Source organism: Neofelis nebulosa, chromosome 7, assembly GCF_028018385.1.
Source record: "Neofelis nebulosa isolate mNeoNeb1 chromosome 7, mNeoNeb1.pri, whole genome shotgun sequence".
Taxonomy (NCBI): Eukaryota; Metazoa; Chordata; class Mammalia; order Carnivora; family Felidae; genus Neofelis; species Neofelis nebulosa.
Genome location: NC_080788.1, coordinates 124916813 through 124941321, shown reverse-complemented (window position 1 = coordinate 124941321; position 24509 = coordinate 124916813). Strand labels below are relative to the sequence as shown.

The window sequence follows — 24509 nt, the reverse complement described above, 5'->3', positions numbered from 1 at the left end:
GCTGAAACTATATCTTTCGGAAAGTTATTTAAGCTCCTAGAATCTTGGGGTTTGGTCTGTAAAACAGTAACACCTACTTTGTAGGACTGTCACGGGATGAAACAACACATGTAAATTATCTGACTTAGGGCTTAGAACTTAGGCTCTTAATAAAAGCTATTTTTATTAAGTAACTTATACCTAACTGTGAATGAAGTAAGTCATTTTCTGGGAACATATTTTTAATTTGTGAGGAAAGGATTCACTTGAGATTCTCCTGTAAATTAAGGGGTAGTCCCAAGCTGACAATCAGCCATGGAAGTAAAATCTATGGATTTTACAATCCAATATCCCAGCAAATAGTCCTGGAATAATCATTTTACCTAAGTCTCAGTTTCTTCTTCAATAAAACAGATATTATAATAGTCAACTCATCTAGTAAGGATTAAATGCAACGATGATTACAAAACACATACACAGGGTCTGGCCCATAGTAACTCCGTACATTGGGGCTATTCTTTCTCAACAAAGTAGTACGGATAGAAGTGAGGCCAAATTGAAGGGAGGCCAGCAAAGACAGACTTTTCTTACTCCACAACTTTGGCTTGTCTGTCTGATTAATACTGAATTCTGTAAATTAACAAGCGTGTGAAGGTCTAGAGGACCAAAATCAGCATATAAGCTCAATATATGGAAAGTGTATTGAAATCTAAATGGGGGCTGAGGGTGACCATTAGCTGACCATGAGTCAGCAATTCAGAATCATTATTTCTTAACTGACAGTCACTGGCATACATTATCAGCCATGCTCTGTGTCTTAGAGATTAGTTAATATACTTGCTGAAGTGCTTTTGTCTGGCTCAAGCCTTCAAATTTTTCAAAAGACTGGAGCAATTAAACCGGACACAGAACTACCAAGCAAACTTGTTAAAGTGAAAGGATCATAAATAATTGGAAAAGAGAAAATTGTGAACTGACATGTGTCTATGATTTTGCAATGAGCTTTTATTAAAGGGAAACTGACTCCACTGCTGATGTAACCATGAGTATCAAAAGAATACATGGGCCAAAACTGCTACAGAATTTAAATGGGTTGTTCAGAAAACAAACAAACAAACAAACCCAAAATACTTACACAGTCAAAATTTGAATACTGTGTCAACTTAAAATAGAGATAGAAGGCCAGGGGAGATGACCCCTTCCAGCTCTATTATTCTATATGAAATTCCTTTAATCCAACTTTGTGAATTTTTATGCTAGAATGTATCACATTAATCTTGATCATTCAAGTGAAAAATCTAAAGGCATCCATAAGTTAAGTGAGTTGATAAAGGCAAATAGTGAGTCATTCATTCAGTGGCCAAGCCAGAAATGGAACTTTTATACATTCAGCTGAAAAATCTCTTCCTCCATGTTCCTTGATGTTCTGCAAGAAGAATCCGACCCCCACTCCAATAAAATGTTCTTATAAGATTTCTATTCTCCTTCTCACTGATACTGTTTCTGGGTTTCAGACTCATTCCATCCACTGGGTCATGAAACCTCTGCCTTTCATGAATGTGTTTTAAGAGATTCTTCTATTTCAAATACATATCGAGTACCACTCATAATAAAATATTTGTCATGTAGTATGGAGATTTTATGGACTTTTCCAAGTTCTTAATATTGAAGTCACTTCCAGTCATCTTTCCTATAAAACTGTGCAATGAGTAACTGTCATCCTCCTTGACATAAAAGCCAAAACGTAATGGGTTGAAGGATCTATCAAATACTCTACTAAAGTCTCTACTAATTTTCCCTGTAAAAACCAATCTCTTTTCAATGGTCTGTCTTTTCCTCCAGGTTTGTTCTATAGTATCCAACCTTGCTTACATCCTGTACCTATTTCTGAAATTTTCTACAGCATCACAGTAGCTCATCATCACTATATCTTTTTTGAGATACCATTTTCAAAACAATTCTTCCTTCCTTTGCTTGCATATCTTTTGCTTCTTTACCTATTATCTGTTATTCCAAATCCACATCTGTATTATCCAATGCCATAAGGTATTTTTCATGTATTTTGGTCTCAGAATGCTAGTACAAAGTAAATTTCCTGGAAGAAAATTTGTCTTCTTTGGGTGGACTTTTGGTATAATTATTTTTCTTTCATTCTAGGAAATGCAATTAATAAAATTAATCTGAGCAAATTCACTGATGGGAGATGAGGATTATATGGAATGAATAGTTGGAATATTCATATAATATCATTTTTGTTTTAAATTAAGATTATCTCTTTGCAATCCAAACTCTCAGGGGGACTGATGACTAAGAGGAAAATTGTGTTTTCTGGCTGCTTTTATTTTGCCACATATCTTCTGACAGAGGTAGAAATATGCAGGGAATGGTCAAAAACATAGCTTGGAAGACAGCACAGGTGAAGAGTCCACAAATTAACTCATTACTCGCTGATCAATCAAAAACCACAATAATGCTAAGCAGAGTACTGACCTAGTATGAGCCAAGAACCACTGAATTTAGAGCAGCATGCTTGGTCAAAATAATGGCACTTATGGGAAGAGAGTTAAGTCTCTTAAAGCAAAAATGAGGAAGACAAGTTTTCCTTTGAATATACTTTGCTTATTAAAATATAATTCATTTGCATTTATAGCCTCAACACCTACCAACAAATCTGGCAAAGAGTAGGTACTTAAAAAATAGTTGTGGAATGGATGTAAGTTCATTTCAGGGACTAAGGAGAAATGGACCCATAAAATAGTCTGCTCCAATTCTCTTAATTTCTTATAACCAGCTTTATTATGCAGAAAATAAATTTCTAAGCTAGGATATTTAAAAGGAAAATAGAATATGTCTCCTCATTCTGATCCCAACAGGAGCCCCAATCCTGACATGTTCCTTTATTGCTAATGTCTGTATCTTATCAAGCTCCATAAGAGTTGAAGTAATAATATTCTAAGTGATGATGGAAATTTTAGAAAACTCTGCTTTTTTTGTATAGTATATCCAACAGATGTATCAGGAGCTCGAGAGTCAACCTGCAAACTCGCTCTAGAATACAGATTTGAAGCATCAAAAGAAGCAGAAATATGGGAATCCCCTTTAGATTCTGTTCCCACAGGGAGGGTTAAGCCATTAAATCTGGTATCAGTCCCAACTTTCTCAAATCCTAGACTTACCATTTGCTAGTTCAATGACCTTGGTAAGGTTATTACATTTAGCTAATTCCCAGTTTCCTCATCTGTAAAATGAGGAATGTATAATATATGCTAGGTTATTTATAAGGAACAAACAAAAGCAATACAAATAAAGACCTTGGCATTGTGCCTGACATGAATTAAGTGCACAATCAATGCCATCTCTTATTTTTTCCTCTTTCCCTACATTTTCCTGTCCCCAGTGTGATATTACATAATATGCTACTAGACGCCAAGTTGGGAAATCTGAGTTTCTGATCTGGGTCCTGAGTAAGCTTTCCATCATATTCCTTCCCTTCTGTGTGTAAGCAGACAGACAAAGAAAGAGACACAACTTTAAGAACTTAAGCCTTAATATATGTATCAAAAATTTTATATCTATGGTTAAGCCTGCAGAGCATTCTAGCCGCCCCCCCCCCCCACCCAATAGAGTGGTCATTCACTAGCCACATACAACTACTGAGTACATAAAAGTAGCAAATAAGACTGAGGCACCGAGTTTCTAGTTTATTTCATTTTAATTAATTGGACTTTAGATTTACACAACTGATCATAGAGTCAGTTTTCAAAAAGCTCTCTTTCTAACATTTTTAATGTTGCTAGTTGACAATTAAAAATCATAGGGGTGCCTGGGTGGCTCATTTGGTTAAGTGCCAGACTTCAGTTTAGGTCATGATCTCCCAGTTTGTGAGTTTGAGCCCCGCGTTGGGCTCTACGCTGACAGCTCAGAGCCTGGAGCCTGTTTCAGATTCTGTGTCTTCCTCTCTCTCTGCCCTCCTCCCCCACTAATGCTCTCTCTCTCAAAAATAAATACACATTATTTTTTTTTAAAAATCACATATGTGGCTCTCATCAAACCGCTATTGGAGAGTGTATGCCAGCAGACGCACATACCCATTCCTGATGTTTTCCTTGTACTGTGCACATGACTTCTCTCTAAACCAAGAATATTGCTGTAAAAACAAAACAAAACAAAACAAAACAAAAAAAACAAAACAAGACAAAAAAACCTATAGTTCTTTGGGCTTCTGGGTGGAATTATATCTTGTAATAAATGATGACTAAAGGGCAGAACAATAATATAAATGAGATGCTAAAAGGATCTAGGATATAGGAAAGAAAGTGATATAGGAAGGAAAGAAGACAGAGAAAGAGTAAAGAGGTCTAAATCACTTGTTGGTAAATGCACAAGTGATCTGATTCTCATGCCAAGAACCCCAGAACTAAACTCCATTGGTGTTAATCATGATACTCTGTGCCTTTCTACACTTAATCTGAAGAGTCTGAGAAGGGACACGGTCAGAGTATTTTCAATCATTTTTATAATATTTAATGCAGCACCTGCCACATAATAGATGTCTAATAAATATTTGTTGAACTAAGTTCAATTTTACCTATATAAACAGAAAGTGGTCTGGTCTTAGCTTCTTTCATAGAAATGTCTTATGAATTTATATATATTTCATATATATATGAAATAATTATATATATATATTATATATTATATATATTTCATATATATATTTCATATATAATATATATATAATATATATATTATATATATATGAAATTTTGGAGGCACCTTAAAAAAACACTTGAATATAAATTGAAATCATTAGTGCTATTTGTGTCCAAAACAGAATATCTATTCAAGATGTTTTAGTGGATAAAATTCTTCTATTGCAAGATAGCAAATATAAAGAAGATAAACAAAACTTGTTCTCTGTAATGACTCAGCATTTAAATATGTTTGAGATAAAGGATTAAAAAAATGTAACATCAGCATCTTTTAAATTAAAGGCAAACCCTTTTCCGTGTACTTTTGCATTAGCTGGACCAAGTAGAAATGCTGTACTTTTCCTTACTTCTTGTTCATTGCTCTTAGTCTGCAATGGTGTCACTGCTAGCAATGAAGATGCCAAAGAAAGCACTATGAAATCAATCATCCTATTCTATGGAACTCATGATTCCCTACTACTCAGATGAACCACAGTCATGGGAAAGAACTAAAGTTCATCAACTAAAATACAATACTCCAGTCTTTTCCTTTCATATTCTAACTATTTGGCTAATTCTTTAGGATGAGAAACCAAGAGTATCTGAAAGGCAGAATATAACTTGTTTTAGACTTTATTTAAATAAAATGTCTAATAGTGAGTGTCAATGAAAAATGTAACCTCTTCCCAGGTACCATGATTATTAGAGTGCTCAGGTTTGGGACTCTGAAATGCAGGTAGGGCACTCATATTCAGCTGTGAAGAAAAGGGTCCCCCCTAACTTATCTAAGCAAGTTAAATTTTCAATATCTAAAGAACCCCCATTTAGCATCTCTAGATCTATATAGTCTTGGAAGGAAAAATAAGTTTAAATTACTATCATTCTAATAAAATGTTCAACCTGTAATACAAAACCTGTATACAAAAGAGATACATACAAAATGTTCAACCTGTATACAAAAGAGATACATTTTTTGAGAACTCTCTTTATACTTATTTTCTTTGAGTATTTCATTTTTACCTAAGTGAACCATTGAAAATAGAATATTGTTATATATTTGCAAAAAGACTATTATTTCCCCCCTCTGTTTGGTTTAATGTAAACTTACTGCATTTAATTTCCTAAATTTGTGATTGATTTTATACTCCTGCACCTTTGCATTATATAACCCTCCTTCATAAAAATAAAAGCATGAAACTGTTTGCCTTTAGGTTATGAATGAGGTAACAAATTTTCAGGCACATGAGAAACACTAGCTGAAATTGAATTAAGGAAAAAAAAACACACTCTCTCTCAAAAATAAACAAACATTAAAAAAAAATTTTTTAAAGGGGTTCCTGGGTGGTTCAGTAGGTTAAGAATCTGACTTTAGCTCAGGTCATGATCTCCCATGTCTGATGGTCTCACAGTTCATGAGTTCAAGCCCCGCGTCAGGCTCTGCTGACAGCTAAGAGCCTGGAGCCTGCTTTGAATTCTGTGTCTCCCTCTCTCTCTGCCCCTCCCCCGCTCACACTCTGTCTCTCTCTCTCTCTCTCTCTCTCTCTCTCTCTCTCAAAAATAAACATTAAAAAATTTTTTTGAGAAAAACAATAAAGTTTTAGAAAAACAAAGCTTTAGAAATATTTATTAAGTAAGCGCATTTTTCTGTAACTCTCATGAAGGGTAGACATAGATTTCTATTTCTGTCCTCTCTCAGAGCCTAATCAGTTATCACCAAATTTCCAATGGGGTCACTAGAATCATTGAAAGCAATCAAGGATAGAAAGGAGGATGTTTTCAGGCACTGCTTAATTTTATGCAGAATTATGGTAGACAGCAAAAAGAGCAAGAAATGGAGAGAAATGAAGTGAATTGAAGCAACAAATGTCAGAGTATTGAAGGAAAATGAAATAAAAAATAAATAAAAGAGGAAGAAGGAACGATAGCCGTAGATATGTAGCCACAGCACAAATACAGAGATATCGTTGGGTCTGTGCATGCTGATCACTGATACTGTTCTACAATGTGGCACCCAAAGCACCCATTATTCTCTTCATCTGCTAAAGAGCAGGTGTCAAAATGATAGATGCTAGCTCACTGTATCAACATTTCCCTATAGCCATGAAGCCCATTATCAAGAGATAAACCTGTGCCAGAATAAATTTCTTATCAGAATATGGGCAAGGAATAGTTCAAAATGGTATTAGATTTAACAAAAAATTTTTTTTTGTCATAGGCTCCCTAAACCCATTGAAAATCGCAAAGATATTCTATGCAGGAGCTGGAATCAAAATCTTATTCTTTCGGGGCGCCTGGGTGGCGCAGTCGGTTAAGCGTCCGACTTCAGCCAGGTCGCTATCTCGCGGTCTGTGAGTTCGAGCCCCGCGTCAGGCTCTGGGCTGATGGCTCGGAGCCTGGAGCCTGTTTCCGATTCTGTGTCTCCCTCTCTCTCTGCCCCTCCCCCGTTCATGCTCTGTCTCTCTCTGTCCCAAAAATAAATAAAAAACGTTGAAAAAAAAATCTTATTCTTTCAATCTGTTTGGATTGGTGCTATAACAAATATTCCTTTGAAATAAGGTAAAATGATAAAATTTTAAAGGAGTAATTTGTCTTTAGCGTTTTCTCTCCTCTCTTTCTTTCTTTCCTTTTTTTTTTTTTTTTTGAAGTAAAGTAGGAGGATGAAATGCAGATACCACTTAAGACAGTGGCAAATGAGAAGCAGATCTCTTAACTGTTTTAAACTGTTGCTGAGTACATGGCTGGTATTTCGGTTGGTCTTCCACCCCCACAAGGGAGCATAGTACTAATTATAGCTATCAAGCTGGAAGGAGAAAGATGAGAGAGAATATGTAGAGACATTTTAATGTTGGGATCAATTGAACGGGGATGTAGCTTCTGACAGATATTTCAATCTAAATGAGTCAGACTGCTCTAGGAAATACTAAAAAAGACTATTCTAAATGCTTCCTCACCATTTCCATCTATCAGATACATCTGAAAATATCCCCTCTCTGTTTTGATTTTTGCCCTAATCCAAATCTTGTTCTGCCAAAATTATTTAAATGGGAATGTCACTATGCATCTTTCTGAAATAAAGGCAGAGAGATGCCTTTTGACTCAGTGATTTGGTTATGACAGAGTTAACATGGCTGCTGGAACTGTGTTAAGTTGCCATTGAATAAAGCCCAGTTTCAGAGACTCAACAGGACTGATGAACTTCACCTTCCTGGTACCTTTGCGTGTGGTGCCTGGGTCTGATTTCATAGCAGCTAGTTGCATAACTTTCTCCTTTTTTTTCATAATTATGTAAAGATAATCTCAGGCTTCTCTCAACATTTCTAAAGTATGTTTCACTATGGAGTATAGGTTCCATTTTCTATTTGGGGGCAAGTTATTTAACCAAACCTTTGTTCTACATCTAAGCATCAAATTGTCTACATCTAATCAACTCCCCCTCCACCTAGATTTTAGTATTTAGTTTAGATACATTTATTTCCCCACAACACTTGAACAATTTATTTCTCTCTCTCTTTTTTTTTTTAATGCTTATTTATTTTTGAGAGAGAGAGTGAGACAGAGTGTGAGCAGGGGAGGGCCGGAGAGAGAGGGAGACACAGAATCGGAAGCAGGCTCCAGGCTCTGAACTGTCAGCACAGAGCCCAACACGGGGCTCGAACCATGAACTGTGAGAACATGAACTGAGCTGAAGTCAGACACTTAGCTGACTGAGCCACCCAGGGGCCCCTTGAACAATTTTTTATAAATCATTAGAATAGTTGGTAGTCAGATTAAATTGACAATTTTATGAGGTTATTGAGATCAACTTCTAGTATTCCAAATAGGCCAAGTTGGAGAACAGATGAATTACCCCAAAAAAGAATATATACACAAAACAATGGATTTTCTTTTCATTGTACTGAATTTCTTTTAAAGTAGAATTAATAGTATAAAAGGTATACTCTTGGCCTTGAGGGTCTTAGCGGTTGTGAAATAACTAAAAGTTTAAAAAATTAAATCAGTACAAGAATGTACTTAGATTTCAGTCATACTGCCTAGTGTCTTCAGCCTTATTATTCCATTTCATGGATTCCTGGAATCTTGATATATATAATCCAGGTAAAAACATTTTTGTTGTTCCCTTGTATTTGCTCATTGCTCTCAAAGTCATCAATCAACATCTAACATCTTGTTGTGTTAAACATTTCATGTTTGGTTTCATTCCTTTGTCCTCCAATTAGCCTGTTTGGAACATTACTGAGTAAGTTTCTTTATTTTTGGGGTTTTGTCTTTTTAAATCAATTTTAATGGTAGGGGATAGAGGAAAAGAGGAAGCATTCTATGTATGCAGCAAGCAAGGCAGTCAGCTGGACTCATTAATGGATTCTTACAAAATTTGGGGGAATTAGAAATGGAAAGCTGGGAGAAAAGAAAAATGGGTTGATGATAGCTTACCCCAGTCAGCCAGCACAAGCTCTCACAGTTTATTAAATATACATGTGCAGTATGCTTTTTATTGTAGAGGTGAAAAGAGGGTAAATGGCTCCTTTCATAGAACCCTGTTAACACTTTCAGGCCACTGAGGATTTAATTTTGCATATTACCTCTTCAAAGTAATACCTCTGTAATCAAATTACCCTCCAGAGAAAACTGTGTACTCCTCACAGTATGATCACAACCATCAACTTTAATCACACACACATATAGGGGATTCTTCTTCCTCATTTCTATTGGAAGGACTAGAGTTTGCACGACATTCTTTTCTACATCCTATCATACCTTAAATATCTATAAAAATCACTACCGTTTATTGAACAACTACTACGTCTGAAAATTTTCACAAATCATCTCAATGTTCACAACAGTCACATAAGAGATTAGACAAATTTGCCAAGGTCACACAACTTGAAAAAAGTACAGCCTAAAGAATCTTTCTCCCACCCATTTAGTCCCTTGGCTCCTATGTTTATCTAGAAAAAATAATTTAGCCACTCAGAAATTTTTGTCTTCAATTGTTTGTTTGTTTTTTATGTTTCATTTTATATTTGAGAGAGATAGAGACAGACAGAGTGAAAGCAGGGGAGGGGCAGAAAGAAGGAGACAAAATCTGAAGCAGGCTCCAGGCTCTGAGCTGTCAGCACAGAGCCCGAAGTGGCGCTAGAACTCACAAGCCTTAAGATCATGACCTGAGCCAAAGTTGGATGCTTAACCAACTGAGCCAGGCAGGCGCCCTCAGGAATTGTTTATCTAAAATGCATGTGATTATTTTTAAAGAAGAAATGAATAATTAAAAACTCCATGAGACATTTTACCTCTACAGTTTGGTCCACCGTTTCTTAAGGTACATGCATCACTTATTGGGGATCTATTATTCAGCATAAATTCCAGAAGTTTGTTTGAAGGTCATGGCTAACATAAATCAGCAACAATGGCACATAGCAAATGGTTAATAAATATGTGTAGAATGAATGAGTACATAGATACTGGAACAACTTTTTTTGAAATAAGCTGTATTTCTTTTTTTTTTTTTTTTGATGTTTATTTTTGAGAGAGAGAGAGAATGTGTGGGAAAGCATGAGTGGGGGAGGCGCAGAGTGAGAGGGAGACAGGATCCGAAATAGGCTCTGCACTGACAGCAGAGAGCCCAATGAGGGGCTACAACTCTTGAACTGTGAGATGGTGACCTGAGCTGAAGTGGACCCTTCAACAGTCTGAGCCACCCAGATGCTCCTGGAACAACTGCTAGTGACAAGAAAAAGCACAGGGCTCTATAAACATTCCGACTTTCACTCTGATAAAAGCGTAAATCTCTTGCTCAAATCCAAGAATTATACGTGTAATCAGTCTAGTAGGAAAACAGGGAAATACACCTTTTAGGCAGATATCTATGCCTCAACAGGAAGCTGACCACACAATGCACTAAGATGCTAATTAATCAAGCAAAGGACTACTCTAAAATGCATTGTATTTACCTTCTCACAATCTCCACCCAGAGGGAAACCACACACAAAATAGCTCAGTAGGGAATCACCACTCTTGCAAGCAAGTTACTTAAAACTTGGCAAGAAGAGTCACTCCATCCTTACTCTGAAGGTGACTTTCACATAGCAGAAAAAGGAAAAACAAAACAAAAAACTTAATATCTTTATAAAGCAACTAGAAATAAAGAGAATTGATATGTATTAGAAGAGTTGTATCTTTTGCTACCCACACCAAGACACTAGGTGGGTAAATGAAAGTAGGCATTTGGCATTTCAATTATGGAAACTAATACAAATGTTCTCCCATTGAGGCTAACACGATTATGAAAATAATTATGCTCTAAACATATGTTGTTAAAATTTAACTTGAGGCCACAAATCAAGGTGGTATATTAAATATACATTAGTGTGTTACAGGAATTGTAACCGTAGCCTCCTCTCATCTCCTATTAACTTGTGTATCAAAATGACTTTTTTTCCTTTTGCCCTGAGGAAAATAATAATATCATTTTTTTCTCTTTAACTCACATCCTTAAGGATGTGAGGACAAGGAAGAGGGGATTGTAGGGGTTGGCCTTCCCAGAGACTCATGGGCAGAAGACGATAATCAGCCCGAGTTCAGAAAGGAGAATGGTGGAGGGTTTGGGGAAGGGGGCTCATTAACAAATCTTAGCCAACAACAGAATAATCATCATTTATTTGACACCAAAAATGCTCAAAAGATAGAGCCACTTCTTTCAGTATTGTTTCTTCTAACAGCCTTTGGCTCTTTGCTCCCAGCCCAATCTGAGCATTCAGTGGCAACATTTCCCATTGTTTCTGTTTAATTTGAAGGAAATGCAGAGGCTTGGCTTGCAGGAGATGAAAGTACTGGGGCTCACCTCTAAGGGGCCTTTGCTCATTTTAAGAATAACTGATGTACTGTGTTCTTTTACACACTTTAAGAGTAACTGATGTGCTGTGTGTAGTCAATGCCAGAGTTACAATCACACAGTGCCCTGTGTATCAGAGACCCGAGCAAACACTTCAAAACCAAGGCACCCACTGACTTCAAAACTTACTGCTCCATGTCACTAACCTCCAGGCCCTCTTAGTGTGACAGAAATGTTCCCATGGAAACTGAGCAAAGGAAGGGAATCAAGAAACAGAGAAAAAGAGAGAACATTCTACTAATAAAACAAAACAAGAAGATCCTAACACAGAGGATGCAAGGTTAAAAACATGACACGTCAATTACAGGGGTGACATACACATCTATGGGACATGGGTTACTCCTCCAGAATCCTTCTCAAGACTCATTTTTAGGGAAATAAACTGTCAGTATTTTCTTCATCTTCAATCCTAAAAATAAAGGAAGTATAGTTCTCATGAAAATGAAACTGAGAAAATTAGACCTAATCTAACCACCTTAAGGAGTGAAGTTCTTGCGCGGGGGACCCTTGGGAAGCCTAGAGGATCTTAATCATCTTATTACATGGCCTTCTTGAACAAGTTCTAAGGTTTGGCCACCTAGCAGTCAACGGTAAGCACTCAAAAGAAAGGACAAGTAGATTGAACAGGTATTAGAACCACTATACAGAAACACAGAGAGAATGTTATTCTAACAAATTACTGTCCTCCCCTCAAGAGCCAGTCCATCACCCATCCACCAACCTATTTCTCAAGAACCAGTTGAACAGTAGATGTGTGTCTAAAAGTTAGAATCAGGTTAAAATATAATATGCATATCTCTTTCATCATTGCTTACACATTATATGCTAATCGGTACTACCAAAATTAGGGTAACCAATGATCCCATTTTTCCCAGAAGCAAGAGTCATCCCAGGACATGGAGTTTTCAGTGCTAAAACTGGGACAGACACCCTAAGACTGACCACACCAATACTAGTTCAAATGGCATTAGTTGATGTTTGCGTTCCTCTGCTTTCCTTTGTTAAGGGAGTGAAAGTTAACATTTTCCTTAAAGATTTTTAAAAGAAACTTTATAACAAGTCACAAATCCTTGAAGTAGAAAGGGACACCTAAAAAAAAAAGAAAAAAAAAAAAAAAAGAAAGGGACACCTATTTTTAGTTACTGTTTTCACCCAGTCATTTGTTATACAGAAGGGACAATGCTAATAGGAAATATATATTGCAAGATTTTTTGTTGAAAGGTCTTTCATATTATTTACTAGAAATATTCATAATATTCCATTCATGATGTTCCACAAAAGTCAACAATATTAACATTCACTCTTTAGCTTTCAGACTTTGTATAAAAGCTCAGGTCCACAACTATTTCAGAATCAGCCACATTAAACATCACAGCCACATGCAATTAGAGATTAACACCTTTTTGTGATATTTTTCAACACATTCATTTATAAAATCGAACACATCAGCAGAAACTTGAGTTAAATGGGAGTGGAGGGCAGGATAAAGACCACCACAATAGGCAAGGATTATCATTCAACAACAAAAGCTGCTGTATGCATAAAATAAACAATAACAGAGATTAATGGATGTTTTCCCTATCAATGTTGCTTTACCTCCTGAAATATTTTTCAATGCAGTGAGATTGTAAATGGATTTTAAACGCAAATACTCTTTTGTACATGATTTCAAAGGCAAAAAGATGCAGCATGAAGGTGTGGCACTGAAGGCTGAACCAGGGAGCTGGAGGAAAGTTCTGCATTCCAGGGAAAGCAAGAGCTTTAGGACAACACAGCTGGGAGTGTTAAAAAACAACAGTTGGGCTCTCATGGTTCCCATAATAAAGAACTACACCTACCTGAGTAATATACCACCAAACCTACTCCAAACAAAAGATGGCAAGAGAAACGAAGTGTCCGTGTGACCTTTCCTTGAAATGGAAGGAGAGAGTAAAGAAGGCTGGTTTTAATCAGGTCACCTGGTTTTAGATTAGGATAATTTAATAAAAAAGACAGATTTCACTTAGTATTTTTGAAAGACACTTCTTCATTGTTAGGCTATGCTGGGGGGAAAAAGTAGGGCTGTTTATGACTAATAAGAAAGAAAATATTACCAGAACACATAACACATGAGAATCTAATCATACCTGAGAGCTTTATTTCCTCTGCTCTCACTGAGACTTTATATTATGTAACACAAATAAACTACATCATGTATAAAGGAAAAGACTTTTACTTATATTACAGTCTTTGACCTTGGCTCTTTTACACAGGTTTACAGGAGAGATTTTAGCCACTGTTCAAATTTCTAACTACAGTTAAGAGAAAAAATAGAAAAGACATGAATAGGGTCATCTGAGTCTCAAATGAACAGAATGGAAAGGAGGATAGGAAGACAGATGAAAAGCCAGAATTTACAGGTAAAATATTGTAAGCACAGAAGTCAGAAAATAACCAATATTTAGTGAGTGCTTCTTTTTTCTTTAGAACTATGATAAGGGCTTTCCTAATAACCATAAAAATAACAAGAATAATACTTGATAAGTTAGTGCTAGGGTGATCAACTATTGTACTTTGCCCAGGACTGAGGGTTTTTCAGGATGTGCAACTCTCAGTGCTAACCCCTGAACAGCAACTTTAAATAAGTTGCATCTAACATTCTAACATTCACAGCAGCCCCAGGAGGAAAAAAACATTGTACTAGTATTACTCCATTATTACAAATGGAACAAAAGAGGCCTAGATATTTTAAGTAATTGCTTATGGTTGCACAGATCAGCATGTGCCCAAACAGGGACTGGAGTTGATAAGCCTAACTCCCACCATGCCTATGGACTTTCCCAGGGTACTATATTGCCTCCTGGTTAAGTCTGGGGGCACTTGTTAGTGACAGGAGAGGGAGAAGCAGAGGGAGAAGGGGGACACATATCCCCAGCTAGCATACAGTTGTCTTTGTTACCAATGGATGGTGGACTAACATTCATGGATATCAGTGAGTTCTAAGGATCTCAGTTGTGGAACCCAAAGGTGTCTTAGCTTTTTGAGGACATCGATGCCACCAGAATACCAGGAACAATTGTGGGCTTTCATCTCCACTTCTGAGTTTACCTTCTATCTACTCTGTCTAGAGTTATAACTAAGGTTATAACTAGGGTCATGTGGGTTGCAGTGGAAAATAAACTAATTGTGGAATTGGGCAATGCAAAGGAAGGGAGGGAGGTGGAGGCAGAGGAAGGAAGGAAGGAAGGAAGGAAGGAAGGAAGGAAGGAAGGAAGGAAGGAAGGAAGGAAGGGAGGGAGGGAGGGAGGGAGGGAGGAAGGAAGGAAGGAAGGAAGGAAGGAAGGAAGGAAGGAAAAAGGGAGGAAAAGAGGGAGGGAGGGAGGAAGGGAGGAAGGAAGGAAGGAAGGAAGGAAGGAAGGAAGGAAGGAAGGAAGGAAGGAAGGAAGGAAAAAGGGAGGAAAAGAGGGAGGGAGGGAGGAAGGGAGGAAGGGAGGAAGGAAGGAAGGAAGGAAGGAAGGAAGGAAGGAAGGAAGGAAGGAAGGAAAAGAGAGAGGGAGGGAGGGAGGGTGGGAGGAAGGGAGGAAGGAAGGAAGGAAGGAAGGAAGGAAGGAAGGAAGGAAGGAAGGAAAGGAAGGGAGGCAGCAAGCCTAAGAATGGGGAGGAGGAATCTTATTTTGACTACAATTATGGTATAGCAAATTGATCCCTTATAATTAGTTATTGATGACTTATTCAAAATCAGTACTGAAATCCAGCCTAGAAATCTAGATTAATAGTGTTCTTTCAGCCAGGAACCAAACCTTGTCACTCTCTTTGGGCAAATAATCTGATTTAAATTTTTAAGGCAATATTCATTAACAAAATTTCCATAAAAATACATGCCTATACTGATGGATCTGACTCTGCAAGTGTGATCATTATAACTCAACAATTATCATCTGTATCTTGACTGAGATCTGTACTTGGGGAGCAGAAGCCAAGTATCATCATTCTTCTTATACGTACCCTGTGTGTTAGCACTTTCTACAATGTCATATACAAGTTAGACACTCATAAACAAACATGTTCTTTGGAGACATAACAGAATTTTGTGTTGTTATGTTATTTCTAAACCAACAAAAGAGGGCACTTTGGGGTGATTAGAAAAATAAAATGAGAGGGTATAAAAATTATAGAGATCCCCTGTAGTATTTTAACAACCCAGGTTTACTCTTTCCTTATATCAACTTCATTTGAACAAGAAGACAAATAATGTAACTAATGGGGATAGTTACATTTCTCCAGCACCTTTCATTTACCAAGCACTGGGAGAAAAGATGGCTGGAATATCTGTGTGCATGGATACATGTGTACACATATATACATGTGCATGCACGTGAAAGAAAAATTCTAGTATACAAAAGTCTACACAAAAGATGAGAAAGGGGGAGCCTGGGTGGTTCAGTCAGTTAAGCGTCTGACTTCAGCTCAAGTTACATCTTGTGGTTTGTGGGTTCAGCTACATCAGCTGTGCTGACAGCTCAGAACCTGCTCCGAATTCTGTGTGTGTCTCTCTCTGCCCCTCCCCTGCTCACACTCTGTCTCTCTCTTTCTCAAAAATAAATAAAAACATTAAAAAAAAAAAAGGATGAGAAAGAATCCTTTTTTTTTTGCTGTGTGCCAGTAACTTCTCAGGTTTTATGGACTGAAATTAAAAAAAAATCATTTTTTGAAATATGGTTTATTTGGTGATGCATTCCTAGTGTTCGGAAAAATAACATTTATGTGGATACTAATTGTCTAATCCTTTCTATCTATTAAGTGTTTAGGCTTACTGACACTATATATTTTTAAAAATTTTTTTAACATTTATTCATTTTTGAGAGTGAGAGAGACAGAGCATGAGCGAGGGAGGGGCAGAGAGAGAGGGAGACACAGAATCCAAAGCAGGCTCCAGGCTCTGAGCTGTTAGCCCAGAGCCTGACGCAGGGCTTGAACCCACGGACCATGAGATCATGACTTGAGCCAAAGTTGGACGCTCAACAGACTGAGCCACCCAGGCACCCCGACACTGTATTTTTAAAGTGCAATGTTTACCAGTAGATTTAAAATTTCTAAAATGTTCCCTTTTATAGTTTATTTCCTTGAAGAAACCTCATCACAAGTCATTTCATGGAAAGGGATTTATTCTATTATTTATGTTGCATCTCATTAAGGTTTTACTTCCATCTTCTAAATTTTCTCCTGAGATTAAACATTTGACTTTTATGAGGCTACTAAAAGAACAAGAATGCGTCACTTTCATTTTGGGTCTGAAAACATCATAATCTTGCAATTTAATCAGGCTGAGTGTTGACAAAAGCTGTTTTAGCTGTTTATAGAAACCAGGCCAAGAGAAAGTCAGCACACTCTGAGAAGTCTCTTAAAACATGTCAGCTTTGCCCACTGTCCTATCAAAGCTGATGACCAAATTTACTTCCCAATTATAAACTTGTTCCTCACAACATGAGGATTGGAGGATTCTGAGAAGCAAATCAATCAAGAAAAGGTCACTCTGAACAAAAGTAATGAAAATGACTAAGGACCCCAGATCAGAAGATAAATTGGTGAGCAGAAAGTTCCCTGAAGATACCCAAGTGTCAACCACAGGAACTTGTAGTAATTAAATTAGAAAGTGTATTTAAAGCACAGAGCAATAAATCTGGCCTATTGCAGATATCTAGTAAGTGGTGGCCTTCATCATTGCACTTACTCATATGGCAGTATTTCTTGTTTTGTCGGATAAAACACAGGGCTTCATTCCTACGATGGGTTAAAATATTGCTTCTCATTTTATTTTTTACTTAAAATTTGTTTTAATGTTTATTCATTTTTGAAAGAAAGTGCAAGCAGCGGAGGGGCAGAGAAAGGGGGAGGCACAGAATCCAAAATAGGCTCCAGGCTCCGAACTGTCAGCACAGAGCCCAATGTAGGGCTTGAATTCAAAATGTGAGATCATGACCCGAGCTGAAGTTGGACACTTTACCGACTGAGCCACCCAGGCGCCCCTCTCATTTTGACTTATGAAACATGATGTAATTTATTTAAAGTCTTGATTCCTAAACTTAAAAAAAAGCAAAAAAAATTGTATTTTATAGGATTGTTATGAATATGAAATTAAGTGAAATAGGAAAAAAAAGGGAAGGTGGAAGAAAAGGAGAAAGAGAAAACCCAGAATATTCCTTCCTTTAACAGGCACTCAATAAATGTTCATTGAACCTGAAGTTGAAGGAAAACATGAGCAGAATATTTAGAACATGTTTTTTGTTTTGTTTTGTTTTGTTTTTCTCTATTGGAATGAAGCAGAAAAATACAATAACTTGAAGGCTTTCAATTATTCTGATAATAGCCTGTATCAAGAATTGACCAAAGATGCTTAACCTTATAGAAACTCTCTTCAAAAAAATTTTCTTGGATGAGTTCTCAAGAGGTGACATTTTTAGAATTTGTTATTCATATTAAATCAGTATTGGGGTATTTGATCACAAGAATTGTATGGCCTAGTCAGTAAACATAGCTACCCTTTAATTGGTACTTATCACAAATCAACATTGTTAAACACTTTACATGCATTCTCTCAATCTTCGTAATAATACTTTTAAGGTAGGTAATGCTATTTCCACCACACAGATGATAAACCCAGGCTAGTAAGTGATAGTGCTGGAAACGGAATACATACTTTAGCATGAGAGGAGGTATAGAAAGTATTACATATGTTGGGAAAAGTTTTCAATTAGCAATAATCGCGCCTCGGATAAACCTCATTGGCTACGATACTGCCACTGCGCAAAGCTGAAAGTATTACATATGTTGAGGATACAGACTTTGTATCGGTTTGTCTGAGTTCAAATCTTCGGTGAGCTATTTACTCTCCCACCTGGCCTTTAGTTATGTTATCTCTAAAATGGGAAAAATAATAGTGCCTATTTCACAGGACTGTTTTCAGGTTTAAATCCATGCAAAGCATTTCAAAGAGTTAATGACCCCTAGTCAGCACCTGATACATCTTAGGTGTTGTTATCAGTCTAGCTCTGAAATTTGGGGGGTTAATGGCTATTTATCTTTATTCTTTTTTTAACTTTCTTTCCAAAACGTATAAACTGTGTGGCCATTGTATGGCTAACTAAAGGGACTAGGATTCTTTTAATGAAATATGGCCTTTTGTAGCAACGTGGATGGAACTGGAGAGTGTGATGCCAAGTGAAATAAGCCGTACAGAGAAAGACAGATACCATATGGTTTCACTCTTATGTGGATCCTGAGAAACTTAACAGGAACCCATGGGGGAGGGGAAGGAAAAAAAAAAAAAGAGGTTAGAGTGGGAGAGAGCCAAAGCATAAGAGACTCTTAAAAACTGAGAACAAACTGAGGGCTGATGGGGGGTGGGGGAGAGGGGAAAGTGGGTGATGGGCATTGAGGAGGGCACCTGTTGGGATGAGCACTGGGTGTTGTATGGAAACCAATTTGACAATAAATTTCATATATTAAATAAATAAATAAATAAATAAATAAATAAATAAATAAAGGGACTAGGATTCTTTTAACGACATGGCTTCTAGAATCTACATAACACTTCCACACTTTATCTCAGATGATTCTAATTATGCCCACAACTGTCAAACTATTAAGAAGAACAACTACGCTGTGGCCCCAGGACATCAAGATGCTATGATCATTCTCCTAATAGAAGAAAGAATTCCGGGTTTTATTCTTTGGCTCTTTCTAGTAACACAACATTAAATAACCGGATGAAAGAATGTAACATTTAGTTACACATCCAGATGTTTCAGCCAGTGTGGGGATAAACATCTGGCTTATTAACTGGATACTACTTTTTTTTTTTTTTTACCCTGACATTGGGCAACGTGTCAAATATGATTGATGTGAAACAGAAGAAAGGAAAGCATACAGAAGGAGCTGTTAACAAGAGAAATACTTTGCTAAATAAAAGATGGCATGGACTTTGCTATCATCACCTGCACCAGCAATTTATTTGTAACCAACATCAATAGCCCTACTGGGGAGTACAATCTCGCTTAACTTGCTCTACCATTTTGACACCTCTAACTCAGAAATGTAATTTAAAATAAAGATTCATGGAGCTAATATCCTTCTTGCTTCAGACTATTAAAGTGCCTATTGTTCTCACAGCTTGGAGGGGGTTGAAAGTCTGCAGGCATAAATGAACACATGGATGATATACTGCTTGATATAAATATTGCCCAGCTTTTAGTGAGATACAAATGGCTATAGAATACAAAGTTAAAATATGCACTTTGAACAAAATGCTCATGAAAAAAAAGTAGTCATGATGGGTGCTTTTTCTATAACCCTGGACATTCTGTGATTTCCCTGGAGAGATAATAACAGAACTGATCAAACCAGTGATTATCATGTTATTATAGCTATACCTAGTGATACTTGCTCTGATACAGGCATTTTACTTGGCATGTTTAATATTAACCCTATGAGGTAGGGACATTAAGTATGTTCCTTTTATAGATGAGGAAGCTGAGGCTAAGAGCTATCAAGTAACTCCTATTTTCTCATATTTATCATGACTTTGTATTTTCAATTGCCAACTTATGAAAAGATTAAATGAAGGGCCAAGTGTACATATGGGTTGAAAAGGAGTTACATTTAATGTGAAAGAATCTTAGAATTTTAAGCCTGGAAGAGATCTTTAGAGAGTAGTTAATCCAACTCTGACATTTATAGATGATAAAACCAAGGCTCAGGAGATCATGGTTTGTCGAAGATTACACATTTTGCCAGAATGAGAATGAGAAATTCTCACCATGAGTATCATTTCATTCTGCCAACACATTATTTTATAAATGTCCAGTTAATTACAAAGGTCCTTTCTAGAAGTGAAGACATCCATTATAACCCATTGTCACATTATCAGTGGTTGGAACAGACTGGGTTAGATGGAGAAATGAGATGCCTAGGAGGTTGTCAGGGGAGGCATCAGGGACCACTGCTTAAGAATATCAGTTTTTAGCCCTGGGTTGGAATCCTGACTCTAGCTTTTATTGCTAGGTGGCACTGAGCAAGTAATTCAACCTTTTAAGCCTCAGCCTCTTCTTCTGTAAATTGAAAACAATAAAAGTGTTAATGTGAAAGAGTTGCTATGAGTCATGTGCAGCACATGGTATCTTTTAAGTGCTCAATTAACACTAACCCTTATTACTGCTCCTGGGGAGGAAGACATAGAGGGAGTTCTGGGTAGCTGGAGGACTTCACGAAGGATCTGAGATTGAAGAGAGATGGATGGGGCCAGAGAGAGGTACTTCTGACCCCTCACCTTGTGACTCTGGGTTGTCCTGATTCTAAACTCTACCATTCTACTCTTTATCAATAACCGATCAGCTTCATATCTAGAGGAACCAAATAATAATAATAATAATAATAATAATAATAATATTTTTGATTGTCACTACTAAAAATAAACTAAACAAAAAAACTTTCAACTATAAAAACAAAATACACACCCTTTCCACCAGCATGCCCCAAAGACTGATCTATGCTATGCTACACCTGCACAAAAACTGGGGTATGTAGACCAGGGAGTTTATGGATTTCAATATAAAATGACAAATCTGATGGATCACCTTTGGTCCAGATGCAAGCTAGTCCAGGATAAATCTCTATGATGGATTCACTTTGCCATTTTATAACTCAAACACCAGAGTCCCAGTACAACAGACGCTATTTGACTGAATTCCCCATAAATTGTAGTTCTTCACCCTTGGGTTACTTAACATTCAGAATCAGGCTTTTCAAAATTTGTGCCTTGTTCTCATCACTACAATGGGAAAAAAAGGGTTCCTTTTCTTAAAGATATATATGGAGATCAATTCCTCCAATCAGTGCTTTGATTGCAAAGTGCTTTGATACAACTCTGCTTAGATTCTAAATTTCTTTGGATTCTATATTTCAAAGTTCAGGGAAAACAGTTAATGTTTATAAAAAAAATCTTATAGATTTTAGTACCTGGTGTTTGGGGAAGCTTCTGTATAGTTTGTTTAATATGAAATGTTAGCCATAATGTAGGGGCTGTATATGTGTGCTAGGGTTGCGGTAACATAGTGACACAAATTCAGTGGCTTACACAACAAAAATTTATTGCCTCATAGTTCTAGAAGCCAGAAGTCTAGAATCGAGGTGTTGACAGCATTGGTTCCTTCTGAGGGCTATGAGGGACAGATCTGTTCCAGATATCTCTCCTTAGTTTAGAGATAGCTGTCCTCTTCCCATGTCTCTACACTACTCTTCTTTTTTTTTTTTTTAACGTTTATTTATTTTTGAGACAGAGAGAGACAGAGCATGAACAGGGGAGGGGCAGAGAGAGAGGGAGACACAGAATCCAAAACGGGCTCCAGGCTCTGAGCCGTCAGCACAGAGCCCGACACGGGGCTCAAACTCACGGACCGTGAGATCATGACCTGAGCCGAAGTCGGAGGCTCAACTGACTGAGCCACCCAGGCGCCCCACTACTCTTATTTCTATACGTGTCTGTATCCAAATTTCTTTTTATAAGGACACCAGTCCATCTGGATTCATTCCCACCCTAACAACCTCATTTTACCTTGATTACCACTGTAAAGACCCTATCTCCAAATAAGGTAACATTCTGAATACTAGAGGTTGCAACTTCAACACATGAATTTTCAGGGAGAGGGGGCACAATTCAACCCATAACATGGGTCTTCAGAATAAGAGATGAGAAGTATTTACATTCCTTTCTTTTTACCTTAATTTATCTTTTTTCATAAAGTCCAGTCTAGTTTGTTCTCTTGAAACAGGTCCATTTCATCCTAATGCGTCCCCACCGGTGTTCCCTACATAGTGTTCACTGAAATTCTGCCTATAATAACATGAGGTTTTTTATGACCCCAAAGACCTCACTTTTTTGTACTTTTTCCAACTTGGTCTGATCACCATGTCCTATCTGCCAAAGATATCTCTAGATTGCTAGAGAAACTGCAGCATAGGAATTGAAATACGGCATAAGGTAACTGCTGAAAAGTATGTCTGTTCAGAAAAGTTATGTGTATCTATGCTCTCAGAAATCCATAAAGCAATTTCCTCCCTTCACTTTTCATGGCAATCTGTGCTAATTGAGATAATGATAACTAATGATTTGCCACATCAACTGATGAAAATAAATCCATAAAAATTGACCTTATTGATTAACCATTTTCAGTTAAATTAAAGGCAGCATTAATCAACTTCAACAGGGTAGTGATAGAAGAATATTTTCTCCTGAGGTTGTTTGATAAGGAGGTAGAAAAAATAATCTTTTGAAATGTAATGCAATACATAGGGGACTGGGACACACACACACACACACACACACACACACACACACAACTACAGTAATTGATAATGCAGGAGTTTAAGCAATTCAATATACTTCCTTGGCACAAACCTACAAGTTACAATCACTTTCCAGTGATACAATAATCCTGGCTTATTTCCATATTGTGGTAATTGCCCTACTCTAAGTGATAAATTAAGAAGATTAACTATATAACTAACTACCAAAAATGTACATAATTTAGGAAATTCCAGCTCTCTATTATGTACTCTTTACCCAAATTAAAATAAAATACCTGTCTGTGCTTTAACTGGTAATAAAACATTAAGAGGAGAAATTCTACTTTCATCACAGAGTTGAATAAGAGTCAACTAATAACTACAAATCCCAGACAGCATTTTCTCACGCATGGGTAATTCCAATATATTAGAACGATCTTGTGACTCTGTTGACAATGATGGAAATACTGCAATGAATCCCCTCTCAACAGGATGCTGGCATTTAAAGGATTAATGGAACAAGGCAGCACAAAGGTTATGTAAAGCTGAAAGGCCATGAAAGGAGGGAGAAAATATAATTAGAAAATTATATATAAAGGTTTAATTCCAATTATATGCTCAGAGATGGGCTAGGACTTGAGTGAGGAAAATTTCATTTCACTCTCAAAAGTTTTTTGCTAATGGTCTTAATGGGAGAAAACTGCTCAAGAATGCCTTTGACAAACCTTCTTGAGGTGTGTGTGATATTTTGAACACGGGTGAATCAAGACCTGTAGCCCTTGCTTCACTACCTTTTCCTATCAACATTTCTGTGTCAACATCACGGAGGTTTCAAGTGCTACTGAAAAGGGAAATGCTCCCTCATTCTAAAACTTGTTCCAGATAATTGCTGAAAACCCAATGAAAGTGACACTAAATAATCACAGAGCTTAATGAGGTTTTTTTCTGAAACTCGATCAAATTAATAGTTTGTTAAGACATTAAGTACCATTTCTTTTTACTTTTTATGTAATTTTTAAACATCACCAAATTGAAAGAAAAAAAAGAGTTCTCCTAGAAATTTTGAAAATAACTGCAGCAGTTTGGATTACTTTTTTTAATCCTAAGGTAATTCATCCTGTATTTTTTTATTAGAATAGAGGTAAAGATAATAGAAAAAAAATCATCAATACCCTCTCTTTCCCTCACAATCCATTAAAATATTATTTAACCTGAAGATTCTTACTCCAATAGATGGAACTCCTCAAAATACTCATGCAATAATCCAGGCCTGAGTGTTTTTACATTTGTCTAAAATCCTGTAGCATTTTCAGCACACTAATTTAGTGTCTTCTTACATTATTGAAAGACTCCTGTATACGAGGTGTTATTTTAAGATGTTGGGGATAGGGTGATAGGACAGAAACACAAAAGCTCACAGATGGGACTTCCCATCGAAGTTAGGGAAGACAGATGATACCCACATAAATAAGTTAACAAATAGGATATTTGTAGACAGGGTGGTCAAGCAAAATCTCTTCACAGAAATGATATATAAATGAAACCTGAATAATGAGAAGAACCATCCACCTAAACATATAGGAAAAGCACATTTCACACAGAAACAAGTTCTATGACCATCAAATAACATT

At 36.9% G+C, this 24509-nt stretch overlaps 1 protein-coding gene and 1 pseudogene across 37 annotated transcripts in view; both read right to left on the bottom strand.

Annotated features, from left to right (window-relative positions):
* The window catches only part of NRXN3 (neurexin 3), a 1582316-nt gene that overhangs the window by 458671 nt on the left and 1099136 nt on the right, over positions 1-24509 (bottom strand). The gene's annotated exons all lie outside the window — the stretch shown is intronic.
* LOC131518295 (U4 spliceosomal RNA) lies at positions 18202-18350 on the bottom strand (annotated as a pseudogene).